We start from the raw sequence: 15978 nt of genomic DNA on the forward strand, positions 1-15978 counted from the left end.
GCAGACAGGGTTCGACAACCCCCTGGGCTCCATGGCTGCAAACCTGCAGACCCCTGTCGATACCAGCACGGGCCTCCAGGACTGGCAGCGCCAGATGTCGGGAGCGCTTCGGATGGCCAGTCCGTTCGCATCCCCCACCCATGTAGAGGCCTGGGGGCCATCGGGCACCCCGAGGGAGGAGGAGGTGGTGTGGTCCATCCCGGCTCCCTCTGTAGGGGAGGTCCCGGTACACCGCGACACCTCGGACTCCCCCCCTTCCGTCCCAGGTGCATCGGGTGGGCAACGGGCAGGACAGGCTGGCAGCTCGCCATCCCAGTCGCCCGGGCCGCAGCCTGGCCCATCTAGGCCAGGACGCCCCAGGAAACGGCCGCCAAAGGGATCCAGTGTCAGAGGGCAGGAATCACAGGAGTCCACCTCCAGTTCTGCTGTACCGTCTGGGGAACCACGTAGACGTAGTCAAAGGGCCCGTAAGGCCAAACAATTAGCCACTGAGTAAGTTGGCACGGGTGCAGGGCACAGATGAGTTTTAGGGGCTAGGGCACGTGCATGAACTCCTTTGGTTATTAAAGTCAATGTTACACCTACCGAAGCTGCCTTTGTGCTCTGTCCAAAGTGTGCGGGGGTGTCATGTACGTTGAGCGCAAGTGTGTGTGTGAGGGGTGGTCTTACCTCAGCCCCAGGTGAGTCTGCCCCCTTCCCCCTGGGCCGCCATCAACATCCCCCGGGCAGAGGACGGGACCGTGCGCTGCAGTGTCACAGCCGCATGCAGGGATGGTCCGGGTGGAAGGTGGTACTGTGGCCATGGGTCAGACATAGTCCAACGATGTAGAGCTAGGAGCTCATCGGAGGCGGGTTGTCATCATTCTCCATGGCCTGCGATAGACACGCGTCCACCCGCAACTGGGTGAGCCCGGCCCGTTGTGCCGCCGGTGGATCGGCAATTGGGGGTGGGGGGGTGGTGTGCATGCAGGTGGGGTGTGTGGGGTTGGGGAGGGGGGTGAGGGTGCTGGGTGGGTGGATGGGTGGGGGGTGTGGGTGGTCGGCTGTTGTCATGGTGTGCGGTCTGTGGCCATACTACCCGATTCCCACGCCCATCTAGTCAGTGAAGCGGGCGTCTATCAGTCTGTCCCGTGCCCGCTGGGCCAGCCGGTAACGGTGGACAGCCACCCGCCTGTGTCTACCCCATCTGCCCTGACCATTGCCCCCATCCCCCTCATCTGGGGAGGACTGGGCCTCTTCCTGCTGCTCCTCCACTCCGCCCTCCTCTGCCTGCGGCACATCGCCCCTCTGCTGGGCTATGTTGTGCAGGACGCAGCACACCACAATGTGTGCCGACCCTATCTGACCGATACTGGAGGGCGCCCCCAGAGAGGTCCAGGCACCTGAAACGCATCTTCAGCACGCCAAAGCACCTCTCGATCACTCCCCTTGTCGCTACATGGGCATCATTGTAGCGGTTCTCCGCCTCATTGCGTGGCCTCCGTATAGGCGTCATCAGCCACGATCGCAATGGGTAGCCCCTGTCGCCCAGCAACCAGCCCCTCAGCCGGGGATGGCGTCCCTCGTACATGCCGGGGATGGATGACCGCGACAACACGAATGAGTCGTGTACACTGCCTGGGTGACGGGCGCAGACGTGCAGGATCATCATGCGGTGGTCGCAGACCACCTGTACGTTCATTGAATAGGTCCCCTTCCTATTAGTGAACACGGCCCTGTTCTCTGCAGGTGGCCGCACGGCGACGTGCATCCCATCGATCGCGCCCTGGACCATGGGGAACCCGGCAACGGCAGAGAAGCCCACGGCCCGGGCATCTTGGCTGGCCCGGTCCACGGGGAAGCGGATGTAGCGGTGCGCCATGGCATAAAGGGCATCTGTCACTGCCCGGATGCACCGATGCACCGATGTCTGCGATATGCCGGACAGGTCCCCACTCGGTGCCTGGAATGACCCCGTTGCATAAAAGTTCAGGGCCACCGTAACCTTGACGGACACGGGGAGAGGGTGTCCCCCGCCAGTGCCACGCGGTGACAGGTGTGCCAGCAGGTGGCAGATGTGTGCCACGGTTTCCCGGCTCATCCGGAGTCTCCTCCTGCATTCCCGGTCCGTGAGGTCCTGGTATGACTGCCGGGGCCGGTACACACGGGGCGCCCTCGGGTGCCTCCGTTGCCGTGGGGCCGCGACGTCCTCCTCCCCCTCCTCGTCCTGTCGGTCAGGTGTCCCTCCAGCCTGGGCGGCTGCCGCCTGCCCCTCTGCGGCAGCATGCGCCGCCTCTCTGGCACGCTCCTCCTCCTCCTCCTCCTCCTCCTCCTCATCCAGGGCAACATAGAAATGAGCGGCTGCCACCACGGCGGCCAACATCGCTGGATGGTCTGAAAACATGACGGCCTGGTGGGGGGGAGGGGAACGACGACATGTCATCATTGCCCATATCCCCTCCTCCCCCCAGCCAGGTGGCATGGACCGCATGGGTCCAACTGTTGGAGGCTGGCACCTGGCCAGGTGGACCAACTCATTTGCCCTCCCATCACCCACCCCAGCACGGACCCCCTCCCCAACCCCCAACCTCCACACCGGCACGGACCCCCCCCCAACACCCAACCTCCACCCCGGCACGGACCCCAACCCCCAACCTCCACCCCAACATGGACCCCCCCCAACCCCCAACCTCCACCCCGGCACGGACCCCCCCCCCCAACCTCCACCCCGGGCACGGACCCCCCCCCCAACCTCCACCCCGGCACGGACCCCCTCCCGGCACTCCCCCGGAGCCCAGCCTACTCTAACCACGACCCCCCCCCCGCCGCACACACACACACACACAAGCCGAGACACACCTCGCCTCACGCAATCAGTCTGCGGCCACGCCATTTCCTGCCCAGAGCCAACCCCCCAGGCCGTCACTCACCTCCTCACTCACCCTTCGGAGACTTCGGCGGGGGCGGGATTCACGGCGGCCAACGGCCATTCTCCGACCCGGCGGGGGGTCGGAGAATGACGCCCATCATCACCAACGCCTCCACTATTTCTTCAGCTATCTCCTTTAGAACTCTAGGATGTAGCCCATCTGGGCCCGGAGATTTATCAATTTTTAGACCTCTTAGTTTCTCTAGCACTTTCTCCTTTGTGATGGCTACCATATTCAACTCTGTCCCCTGACTCTCCGGAATTCTTGGGATATTACTCATGTCTTCTACTGTGAAGACTGAGGCAAAGTACTTATTCAGTTCCTCGGCTATTTCCTTGTCTCCCATCACAAAATTACCAGCGTCATTTTGGAGCGGCCCAATGTCAACTTTTGCCTCCCGTTTGTTTTTAATGTATTTAAAGAAACTTTTACTATCATTCCTTATGTCATTGGCTAGCCTACCTTCAAATTTGATCCTCTCTTTCCTTATCTCTCTCTTTGTTATCCTCTGTTTGTATTTGTAGCCTTCCCAATCTTCTGACTTCGCACTACTCTTTGCCACATTATAGGCTTTCTCTTTTGCTTTGATGCATTCCCTCACTTCCTTTGTCAGCCATGGCTGCCTAATCCCCCTCCGATAACCTTTCTTTTCTTTGGGATGAACCTCTGTACTGTGTCCTCAATTACTCCCAGAAACTCCTGCCATTGCTGTTCTACTGTCTTTCCCACTAGGCTCTGCTCCCAGTCGATTTTCGTCAGTTCCTCCCTCATGCCCCTGTAGTTACCTTTATTTAACTGTAACACCTTTACATCTGATTCTACCTTCTTTCTTTCAAATTGGAGATTGAATAGACCATATTATGATCACTGCCTCCTAAGTGCTCCCTTACTTTAAGATCTTTAATCAAGTCTGGCTCATTACATAACACTAAGTCCAGAATGGCCTGTCCCCTCGTGGGCTCCATCACAAGCTGTTCCAAAAAGCCCTCCTGTAAACATTCAATGAATTCCCTTTCCTTGGGTCCACTGGCAGTATTATTTACCCAGTCCACCTGCATATTAAAGTCCCCCATGATCACTGTGACCTTGCCTTTCTGACATGCACTTTCTATTTCGTGGTGCATCTTGTGCCCCTGGTCCTGACCACTGTTAGGAGGCCTGTACATAACGCCCATTCTGGTTTTTTTGCCTTTGTGGTTCCTCAACTCTACCCACACAGACTCCATATCATCCGACCCCATGTCGTTTAGTGCTATTGATTTAATTTCATTCCTAATTAACAAGGCAACCCCACTCCCTCTGCCCACCTCTCTGTCTTTTCGATAGGTTGTGAATCCCTGGATGTTTAAATGCCAGTCCTGAACCCCCTGCAACCATGTCTCTGTGATGCCTACCACATCATACCTGCCAGTCACAATCTGGGCCACAAGCTCATCTACCTTGTTCCGTACACTGCGCGCATTTAAATATAGCACCTTTAATTCTCTATTGACCGTCCCTTTTTGTTTTCTTAGTGTGGTGGACCTTGGTTTACTGAGCCTTTCCATACACTGTGTCATATTTTGTGGGATGGGGACTATTGTAACCTCTCGTGAGTTCTGTCTTTTCGTGCTTTTTTGTATTCCTAAGCAGCTACGCTTCCCACTGATTACTTCACCTCTTGGTTCCCTGACTTTCCCTTCCCCCCCCCCAATCTTTAGTTTAAAGTCCTATTGACCACCCTATTTACTCTTTTCGCCAGAACACTGGTCCCAGCTCGGTTCAGGTGGAGACCGTCCCAACGGTATAGGTGCCCCCTGTCCCAAAACTGACGCCAGTGTCCCATGAAAAGGAACCCCTCATTCCCACACCCCTCTTTCCCACACCACTAACTTCCCTTATTCTTGCCTCCCGATGCCAATTTGCACGTGGCTCGGGCAGTAATCCGGAGATTATGACCCTTGAGGACCTGTTTTTTAATTTGAATCCTAGCTCTTTATAATCTCTAAACAGGTCCTCTTTCCTAGACTTGCCTATGTTGTTGGTACCGACATGGACCACAACAACTGGATCCTCCCCCTCCCTCTCCAGTATCCTTTCAAGCCGGTCAGAGATGTCCCGCACCCTAGCACCGGGCAGGCAACATACCATGCGGGACTCTTTATCCTGCTCACAAAGGATACTATCTATCCCCCTGATAATAGAATCCCCTACAACTACAACTTGCCTATTTACTCCCTCCCCTTGAATGGCCTGCTGAACCATGGTGCCTTGGTCAGCTGACTCATCCTTCCTGCAACCCTGTTCGCCATCCACACAGGGAGCAAGTGCCTCATACCTGTTGGACAGAGTCAAGGGCTAAGGCTCCTGAGTTCCTGACTGCTGGTTCCCTTTACCTGCCTGACTTGCTGTCAACCCTGCTGTCCCTGGCCACTAGCAGGATTTAAACTACTTACTCTGACAGGTGTGACTGCCTCCTGAAACACAGTGTCCAGGTAAGTCTCCCCCTCCTGGATGTGCCTCAGTGTTTGAAGCTCAGACTCCAGCTCATCAACTCTGAGCCGGAGCTCTTCGAGCAGCCAACACTTACTGCAGATGTGGTCGCTGCAGCTCGCAATGGGATCTGCCAGCTCCCACATCAAGCAGCTCAAGCACATCACCTGACCAGCCATCACTAATTAATTAATTAAATTTAAGTTTATGGTGGGGGCAGCTTCAGCCAATCAGACACTACCCTGCACTTTTAACTGAAAAACAGCACAATTAGATTAACCACTTACCTTTCCTGGTTACCTCACTGCACCAAACTAGCAAATTCTCACTGTCTCTCTCTCACTCCGGCTGTGTCTCCTTGACCTGCGCAATGCTGATAATATAATAATGCTAATAATAATATAATATGGCACTTACCTCACACCAATGGGTCTTTTTATTAGGTTAGAGGAGGAGGGTGGGTGGGAGACACTACACGTGTAGTAATGTATTTGTGAAGATGTCCCTTAAATGTCACTATCGTCCCTCCACCTCCTCCGATAGCGAGTTCCAGGCACCCACTACCCTCTGTGTAAAAAACTTGCCTCGTACATCTACTCTAAACCTTGCCCCTTAAACTTATGCCCCCTAGTAATTGACCCCTCTACCCTGGGGAAAAGCCTCTGACTATCCACTCTGTCTATGCCCCTCATAATTTTGTAGACCTCTATCAGGTCGCCCCTCAACCTCCGTCGTTCCAGTGAGAACAAACCAAGTTTATTCAACCACTCCTCCATAGCTAATGCCCTCCATACCAGGCAACATTCTGGTAAATCTCTTCTGCACCCTCTCTAAAGCCTCCACATCCTTCTGGTAGTGTGGCGACCAGAATTGAACACTATACTCCAAGTGTGGCCTAACTAAGGTTCTATACAGCTGCAACATGACTTGCAATTCTTATACTCAATGCCCCGGCCAATGAAGGCAAGCATGCCGTATGCCTTCTTGACTACCTTCTCCACCTGTGTTGCCCCTTTCAGTGACCTGTGGACCTGTACTCCCAGATCTCTCTGACTTTCAATACTCTTGAGGGTTCTACCATTCACTGTACATTCCCTACCTGCATTAGACCTTCCAAAATGCATTACCTCACATTTGTCCGGATTAAACTCCATCTGCCATCTCTCCGCCCAAGTCACCAAACAATCTAAATCCTGCTGTATCCTCTGACAGTCCTCATCACTATCCGCAATTCCACTAACCTTTGTGTCGTCTGCAAACTTACTAATCAGACCAGTTACATTTTCCTCCAAATCATTTATATATACCACAAACAGCAAAGGTCCCAGCACTGATCCCTGCGGAACACCACTGGTCACAGCCCTCCAATTAGAAAAGCATCCTTCCATTGCTACTCTCTGCCTTCTATGACCTGGCCAGTTCTGTATCCACCTTGCCAGCTCACCCCTGATCCCGTGTGACTTCACCTTTTGTACTAGTCTACCATGAGGGACCTTGTCAAAGGCATTACTGAAGTCCATATAGACAACATCCACTGCCCTACCTGCATCAATCATCTTAGTAACCTCCTCGAAAAACTCTTTCAAGTTAGTGAGACACGACCTCCCCTTCACAAAACCATGCTGCCTCTCACTAATACGTCCATTTGCTTCCAAATGGGAGTAGATCCTGTCTCGAAGAATTCTATCCAGTAATTTCCCTACCACTGAAGTAACGCTCACCGGCCTGTAGTTCCCTGGATTATCCTTGCTACCCTTCTTGAACAGAGGAACAACATTGGCTATTCTCCAGTCCTCCGGGACACCATCTGAAGACAGTGAGGATCTTCTCTGGATTTTCTCTCCAGCCTCCTTCAGTATTCTGGGGTAGATCCCATCAGGCCCTGGGACTTATCTACCTTGATATTTTTTAAGACGCCCAACACCTCGTCTTTTTGGACCTCAATGTGACCCAGGCTATCTGCACACCCTTCTCCAGACTCAACATCTACCAATTTCTTCTCTTTGGTGAATACTGATGCAAAGTGTTAATTTTGTACCTCGCCCATTTCCTCTGGCTCCACACATAGATTCCCTTGCCTATCCTTCAGTGGGCCAACGCTTTCCCTGGCTACCCTCTTGCTTTTTATGTACGTGTAAAAAGCCTTGGGATTTTCCTTAACCCTATTTGCCAATGGCTTTTCGTGACCCCATCTAGCCCTCCTGACTCCTTGCTTAAGTTCCTTCCTACTTTCGCTATATTCCACACAGGCTTCATCTGTTCCCAGCCTTTTAGCCCTGACAAATGCCTCCTTTTTCTTTTTGACGAGGCCTACAATATCTCTCGTTATCCAAGGTTCCCGAAAATTGCCGTATTTATCCTTCTTCCTCACAGGAACATGCCGGTCCTAAATTCCTTTCAACTGACACTTGAAAGCCTCCCACATGTCAGATGTTGATTTGCCCTCAAACATCCGCCCCCAATCTATGTTCTTCAGTTCCCGCCTAATATTGTTATAATTAGCCTTCCCCCAATTTAGCAATTTCACCCTAGGACCACTCTTATCCTTGTCCACCAGCACTTTAAAACTTACTGAATTATGGGACGTCATTCTCCGACCCCCCGCCGGGTCGGAGAATGGCCGTTGGCCGTCGTGAATCCCGCCCCCGCCCAAGTCTCCGGCACCGGAGATTGGGCGGGGGCGGGAATCGGGCCGCGCCGGTTGGCGGGACCCCCCGCTCAATTCTCCGGCCCGGATGGGCCGAAGTCCCGCCCAGAAATTGCCTGTCCCGCCGGCGTAAATCAAAGCTGGTATTTACCGGCGGGACCAGGCGGCGTGGGCAGGCTCCGGGGTCCTAGGGGGGCGCGGGGCGATCTGACCCCGGGGGGTGCCCCCACGGTGGCCTGGCCTGCGATCAGGGCCCACCGATCCGCGGGCGGGCCTGTGCCGTGGGGGCACTCTTTCCCTTCCGCCTCCGCCACGGCCTCCACCATGGCGGAGGCGGAAGAGTCTCTCCCCACGGCGCATGCGCGGGAAACTGTCGGCGGCCGCTGACGCTCCCGCGCATGCGCCGCATTTCTGCGCCAGCTGGCGTGGCACCAAACGCCATTTCCGCCAGCTGGCGGGGCAACAAACGCCATTTCCGCCAGCTGGCGGGGCGGAAATTCCTCCGGTGCCGGCCTAGCCCCTCAATGTTGGGGCTCGGCCCCCAAAGATACGGAGCATTCCGCACCTTTGGGCCGGCGCGATGCCCGTCTGATTGGTGCCGTTTAGGGCGCCAGTCGGTGGACATCGCGCCGTTGGGGGAGAATTTCGCCCGTGGTCACTGTTCCCGAAATGCTCCCCTGCTGAAACTTCTACCACTTGGCAGGGCTCACTCCCCAATACCAGGTCCAGTACCGCCCCTTCCCTAGTTGGACTGTCTAAAAAGCCCTCCTGGATGCTCCTTACAAACTCTGCCCCGACTTAGCCCCTGGCACTAAGTGAGTCCCAGTCAATATTGGGGAAGTTGAAGTCTCCCATCACCACAACCCTGTTGTTTTTACTCTTTTCCAAAATCTGTCTACCTATCTGCTCCTCTATCTCCTGCTGGCTGTTGGGAGGCCTGTAGTAAACTCCCAACATTGTGACTGCACCCTTCTTATTCCTGATCTCTACCCATATAGCCTCACTGCCCTCTGAGGTGTCCTCCCACAGTACAGCTGTGATATTCTCCCTAACCAGTAGCGCAACTCCGCCACCCCTTTTACATCTCCCTCTATCCCGCCTGAAACATCTAAATCCTGGAACATTTAGCTGCAATCCTGCCCTTCCCTCAACCAGGTCTCTGTAATGGCAACAACATCATAGTTCCAAGTACTAATCCAAGCTCTAAGTTCATCTGCCTTACCCGTAATACTTCTTGCATTAAAACATATGCACTTCAGGCCACCAGACCCGATGAGTTTAGCAACTTCTCCCTGTCTGCTCTGCCTCAGAACCACACTGTCCCTATTCCCTAGTTCTCCCTCAATGCTCTCACCTTCTGACCTATTGCTACCGTGCCCACCCCTCTGCCATACATTTAGTTCCCTTGTCCAAATCATTAATATATAATGTGAACAGTTGGAGTCCTAGCATAGATCCGTGTGGTACCCCACTAGTCACTGCCTGCCAATCAAAAAAGATCCATTTATTCCAACGTTTTGCTTCCTGCCTGCTAACATGCTTTTTTCCACCTCAAGACGTGACCCATAATTCCCATGCACTTTACCTTTGCATATTAATCTGCTATGTGAGACCTATTCCGAAAGTCTGAATAAACCACAACTCCCTGATCAACCCTATATTTTACATCATTCCAGCAGATTTGTCAAACATGATTTTCCTTTCATAAATCCATGCTGACTTTGTCTGATTACCCCACTACTTTCCAAATGCTGTGTTATGAAATCCTTGATAATGGACTCCAGCAACTTCTCTACTATCGACGTTCGGCTCACTGATCTATAGTTCCCTCTTTTCTTGCCACCTCCCTTTTGTAACAGTGGTGTTACATTTGCACCCCTGCAATCTGTAGGAACCATTCCAGAGTCCAAATAATTTTGGAAAATTAACACCAATTAATCTACTCTTTCTGGAGCCACTTCCTTAATTCAACTGGGATTAAGATTAATTGCCCTGGAGATTGATAGCCCTGGGGATTTGTCTGTCTTTAATACCATGAATTTTGCCAAAACCATTTCTTTACTGATACTAATTTCCTTTCGCTCCTCACTACAATTTGTGCTGCTCAGAACTTCCAGTATATTATTATGTTGGGGTACACAGAGGGTCAATTCTGACTTCTCCCTCTGTGTACCCGAACAGGTGCCGGAATGTGGCGACTCGGGGTTTTTCACAGTATCCTCATTGCAGTGTTAATTTAAGCCTCACAGCGTGACAACAAAGAAACAAAGTTAGAATTTAGTTCCTCAGCCTTTTCTTTGTTCCCTGTTATAAATTCCTCTGTTACTGATTGTAAGGGGCCTCCATTAGGTTTTATTAATCTTTTTCTCTAACATACCTGGAGAAACTTTACAGTCAGTTTTTATGTTCCCCGCTAGTTTACTTTCAATTATATTTTCCCCTACTTAATTAATCCTGCTGTACCCAACATTACCACTGCACTTTGGAGGTCTGTATACCACCCCAACGAATGATTTTTTGGCCCTTGATATTTCATAACTCCACCCAGACAGATTCCAAATCATCTGTACTAATATAATTCCCGAATGTTGTATTAAAACTTTATTTAATCAACAATTCAAATCCACCACCTTCTCATGTCTGTCCATCTTTCCTAAAAACTGAATAGCCCTCAATGCTTAGTTCCAGTCTTGGTCACCTTGGAGCCATGTCTTCGTAATCCAAACTATATCAGACCCCTTTACATCTATCTGCCCAACTAATTCATCCATTTTATTTCAAATGGTCCACGAATTCAAGAACAAAACATTAAGGCTATGCCCCAATAATCTAAAACACTCCCCCTCACACAATCCATGCATTCACCCGATACACCCTACTATTCCTACTCTGACTAGCATGTGGCACTGGTATTAATCCTGTGATCAAAATCTTTGAGGTCCCACTTCTCAATTCTCTTCCTGACTCCCTATAACCTGCTTTCAGGGCATCATTCATTTTTTTTTTTAGTGATATTCTTTACCATCCGGGAGTCTCGTTTATGACCACATACATGCCTATCTATTCCCCTTACAGTCGAATCCCATATAATTTTGCAAACTCATGCTTTTTACTCCTCCCCGCTGCAGCAGAACCAACCTGGTGCAGCGAATTTGGATGTTGCTGCTTTGCCCTGAGAGGTCATTCCCCTTAAAAGTATCCAAAACGGTATCTCTGTTTTGCAGGGGAATGACCACAGGAGATTCACAAACTGCCTGCCTTGTTCTCTTGTTCTGCCTCATGGTCACCCATTGTCTCCCTGCCTGTGGAGTCTGAGCCTGCGGTGTGACCGCCATGTGCTATCTATGATACACTCCATCTGACGGATGCTCCAGAGTGTCCCCAGCCACCAATCTAGCTCCGAAACACGGGCTTCCAGGAGCTGAGGCTGACGACACGTCCACCACATGCTGGCCCCAGGTACCCATATGCAACAAGAGGAACAAACCATGGCTTTGAGTTCTCCTGCCATGACTTATTCTTTTAAATTACAGCTTTTGAAGATGCTAGATATTTGATTAAATCGAATTCTCTTTGGCCTTTCTTTGCTTGTCCTCGTTAATAACAATTAGAGCCCATACAGATTATAAACCACAGAACTTATTTTTCAAACTATAATTGATGATAGTTGTAAAAACTTACCGATGTTGTCAACTACTTTCCAATCTGCTCTCCCCCTTGTAGCCTCAGCTGCAGCAGGGCAAGGCCAGTCTCTGAAGATTATTTACAAAGCAAGGAGAAAAAGCAAAGAACACGTCTACCCCTCTGCAGCGAATCCCCACTCTGCTTCAAATTCGCAACTTAAAAGTTTCAAGTTGATTCTGCCTGTGGCCTTTCCCCCACTGCTCATGCGCAAAACTCACAGGAGCATTTCAAAACTACATCGATACTGAATCATATTAACAAATAGCAGTGACTGGTAACCAAACTGTTGCACGAGAAGTATTAGTTTAAGGGCTATCTTCAGGGATGGGAAAAGCATAGATATGTTTACAATGGGAATTTTCTAGCCCAGGAGCCAGGCGGTTGAGGCAAGTTGATCAATGGTGGGTCAGTTCAATTGTCGGATTGGTAGGAGGCAAGAATGATTGCTATATCATTAATGCAATATATCACAAGCGATTGAATGTCGATGGGAATGCGAGGCAACTCAAGCTCACTCCTTAGAGAATCATAGATGAGGTTGGATCACAAAAACAAATATGAAATTTCTGATAAAGACTCAACAGTCGACAGTGATAACTCTCTGTTTGGAAATAAATGTACAGCTTTTTTAAATAACGTTTTCTGGTGGACATAAGGCACACATCAGTTATGATTCTATTGAATATCAGTCATGATACAGAGATAGATAGATTCTATATTAATAAGGGGATCAGGAAGGCAGGAGAACAGGAGAATGGGGATGAGAAAAATATCAGCCATGATTGAATGACGGAGTAGACTCGATGGGCCGAGTGGCCTAATTCTGCTCTTATGCCTCATGGTCTTATGATTCAACTGAATGATAGTATAGTCCTGATGGGCTGAATGGTCTCCGCTTGTTTCTTTCACTTTATCAAGACTTTGGGACTGTGAGATAATTTTCAATTATAAAATCACCGTGGTAACCTACCAATAGGTGTGAGCTCCACCAGCACCAGCAGTCCAAGCACCAAGAGTGGAGTTTTACACATCTTCCGCTGAGTCCCTCAGTGTCACAATGAAGAGGATGCAGCAGTGACGCTCTTTATATAATCGGAGTGAGCTTTCTGTAGTAAATAATCACACAGACATGACTCTACCTTGGTTAATCAAATTGGGCAGTGGTGTATAATGCAACTGGAATCGACTCCTAAATATGTTACCCAAGATCTTTTTTAAATATCAAGCGAGACTGATTTCTGCAATGATTGAAATGGTAAAGGTTTAACGGATTTTATCAGTGTTGAAAGCAAGAATCCTTCTGCCGTGAAGGGGACATTTGGCCCATTTTGTCTCTGCTGGTTCTTTAAATGTTCTGCCAAATTCTTCCTCCTCAATTGCTTCTCTTTTTCCAACGGCCCAAAATTCCTGCCTTGTCAATTATTGATCCAATTCCCAGTGTTCAGATTTTTACTGGACATGGCTCAATTATCAGTCAAGACAGCAGATTCCAGATTACATTGAATTTCCAACGTGGTGCTTCTTTCTGAACCATGATGTCCCAGAGCAGCACGGTGGCCCAGTGGTTAGCATTGCTGCCTCACGACGCCGAGGTCCCAGGTTCGATCCCGGCCCTGGGTTACTGTCCGTGTGGAGTTTGCACATTCTGCCTATGTCTGCATGGGTTTCGCCCCCAGAACCCAAAGTTGTGCAGGGTAGGTGGATTGGCCATGCTAAATTGCCCCGTAAGTGGAAAAAATAAATTGTGCACTCTAAATTTATAAAATAAAACGTGATTTCCCACCTACAGTTGTTTACAGGGCCCTGAACAGCGCGTGGTCCATCTCCCGCACCAGTATCTACTCCCTCCCAGAACAAGGATGGAGTCCGCCTCGTTCTCACATTTCACACCACCTGCCTCTGCCATTTTCGCGTCCTCCAGCATGATGCCACCACCAAACACATCTTCCCTTCACTTTCCCTGTCAGCATTCCGCAGAGACCATTCCCTCCAAGAAAATCAAGTCCAATCCTCTACCATGCCCAACACCTCTCCCATCACCCATGGCACCTTACCATACAAATCACCTGCCCCTTGACCTCTTCCATGCTTAACATCTCAGGCCCAAAACACAAATTCCAGGTTAAGCAGCGTTTCATCTGCACCTCTTTCAATTTGGTATATTGCATTCGCTGCTCCCAATGTGCTCTCCTTTGTATTGGAGAGACCAAACGTCGTCTGGGTGATGGCTTTGCTCAGCACCTTCAGTCTGTGCGCATTAGGGACCCTGACCTTCCTGTTGCTTCCCATGTAACACACGACCCTGCTACCATGCCCACATGCCTGCCCTTGGCCTGCTGCAATATTCCAGTGCAGATCAATGTAAGCTGGAGGAACAGCATCTCATCTTCCGGTTAGTCACGCTCAACACTTCCGGTCTCAACATAGAATTCAACAACTTCAGATGATTAGCTCTACCCCACTCGACCTCTTTGTTTTCATTCCATTTCATTTTAGACAACAAGGAACAAAGAAAAACAACATGTATAGAACCTTGGAATATTGCGCACAATTCTGGTCACCACAGTACCAGAAGGATGTAGAGGCTTTAGAGAGGGTGGAGAGAAGGTTTACCAAGATGTTGGCTGTCTGGAAGGTGTTAGCTATGTGGAGAAGCTGAATAGATTAGAGCTGTTTTCAATAGAAAGACGGAAGTTGAGGGGTGACCTGATAGAGGTCTACAAGATTATGAGGTTCATGGATAGAATGGATGAGGAGGCACTCTTTCCCAGGGTGGAGGGGTCAGTCACATGGGGGCATAGGTTTAAGATCCGTGGAGCAAAGTTTAAAAGGGATGTGTGATGCAGGTGTTTTACGCAGAGGGTGGTGAGTGCCTGGAACGCGTTGCCAGGGGAGGTTCTGGAAGCAGATGCATTAACGGCGTTCAAAAAGCATCTTGACAAACACATGGATAGGACGGGTATAGAGGGGTACGGCACAAGGAAGTACTGAGGGTTTTGACAATGATTGATATCATGACCAGTACAGGCTTGGAAGGCTGAATGGCCATTGCTGTGCTGTATTGTTCTTTGTTCTTTGTTCTAACACAGGAACAGGCCCTTCGGCTCTCCAAGCCTACGCAGACCATGGTACCTGCCTAACTAGAACCATATGCACTAACGGAGTCCATATCCTTCTATTCCCACCGTATTCAAATATTTGTCTCGATAGCCCTTAAATGCTGCTATCATACCTGCTCCTACCACGTCCCAAGGCAGCGTGTTTCATATATTTACCACCCTCCGTGTAAAAACCTTGCCTCACACATCTGTTCTAAACTTTTGCCCACGCACTTTTCCCCTAGTACTTGACTCTCCTACCCTAGGAAAGAGCATCTGACTATCCACTCTGTCCATGCCTCTCAGAATCTTGTAGACTTCTATCAGGTCGCCTCTCAACCTCCGTCATGCCAATGACAACTGACCGAGTTTATCGAACGTCTCCTCATAGCCAATGCCCTCCATGTCAGGCAACATCCTAATAAACTGTTTCTGTACCCTGTCTAAAGCATTCACATCCTTATAGTAGGATGGAGGGCAGAATTGTATGCAATATTCCAAATGAGGCCGAACTAAGATCCTGGGCGAAATTCTCCGTTATCGGCGCAAAATCCGCCGATTGGCGCAAAAAACGGCGCACATTCGACTTGCGTCACGTCGGAAAAATGGGTCGAAAGTCTCCGGCCCGAAATGGGCTAGCAGCGACGTAACGGGATCCGCGCTTGCGCACGTGGTTGACGCCGTGCAGCGTCATACGCGCCGCACAGCGTGACGGCTCATAAGGCCGCGCTGCTCCCCCCCACCCGACCGGAACACCCGTCCGGAACACCCGACTGGATGGCTGGCCGCCGCTCAGCCCCGAGGTTCGAGTCACGGGATGTGGAGGCGCTCCTGGACGCAGTGGAGCAGAGGAGGGACACCCTGTATCCCGGGCACGGCCGCAGAGTTGCCCCACGCCACAGCCGGCGTCTGTGGAGGGAAGTGGCAGAGGCCGTCACCGCTGCGGCCCTGACACCACGGACAGGCACCCAGTGCCACAAGAAGGTGAACGGCCTCGTCAGAGCAGGCAGGGTGAGCCTCCCCCATATCCCCCCTCCCCCATATCCCCCCTCCCCCATATCCCTCCTCCCCATATCCCCCCTCCCCCATATCCCCCTCCCCCATATCCCCCCTCCCCCATATCCCCCCTCCCCCATATCCCCCCTCCCCCATATCCCCCATATCCCCC

At 50.9% G+C, this 15978-nt stretch overlaps 1 long non-coding RNA gene across 1 annotated transcript in view; it reads right to left on the reverse strand.

Moving 5' to 3' along the window:
* The window catches only part of LOC140395904 (uncharacterized), a 36289-nt gene that overhangs the window by 5972 nt on the left and 14339 nt on the right, over positions 1 to 15978 (reverse strand). The window contains exon 2 of the long non-coding RNA XR_011936383.1: positions 12683 to 12818. This is a non-coding gene — a long non-coding RNA (uncharacterized lncRNA). The remainder of the gene's footprint in view (positions 1 to 12682; positions 12819 to 15978) is intronic.

Source organism: Scyliorhinus torazame, chromosome 19, assembly GCF_047496885.1.
Source record: "Scyliorhinus torazame isolate Kashiwa2021f chromosome 19, sScyTor2.1, whole genome shotgun sequence".
NCBI classification, from domain to species: domain Eukaryota; kingdom Metazoa; phylum Chordata; class Chondrichthyes; order Carcharhiniformes; family Scyliorhinidae; genus Scyliorhinus; species Scyliorhinus torazame.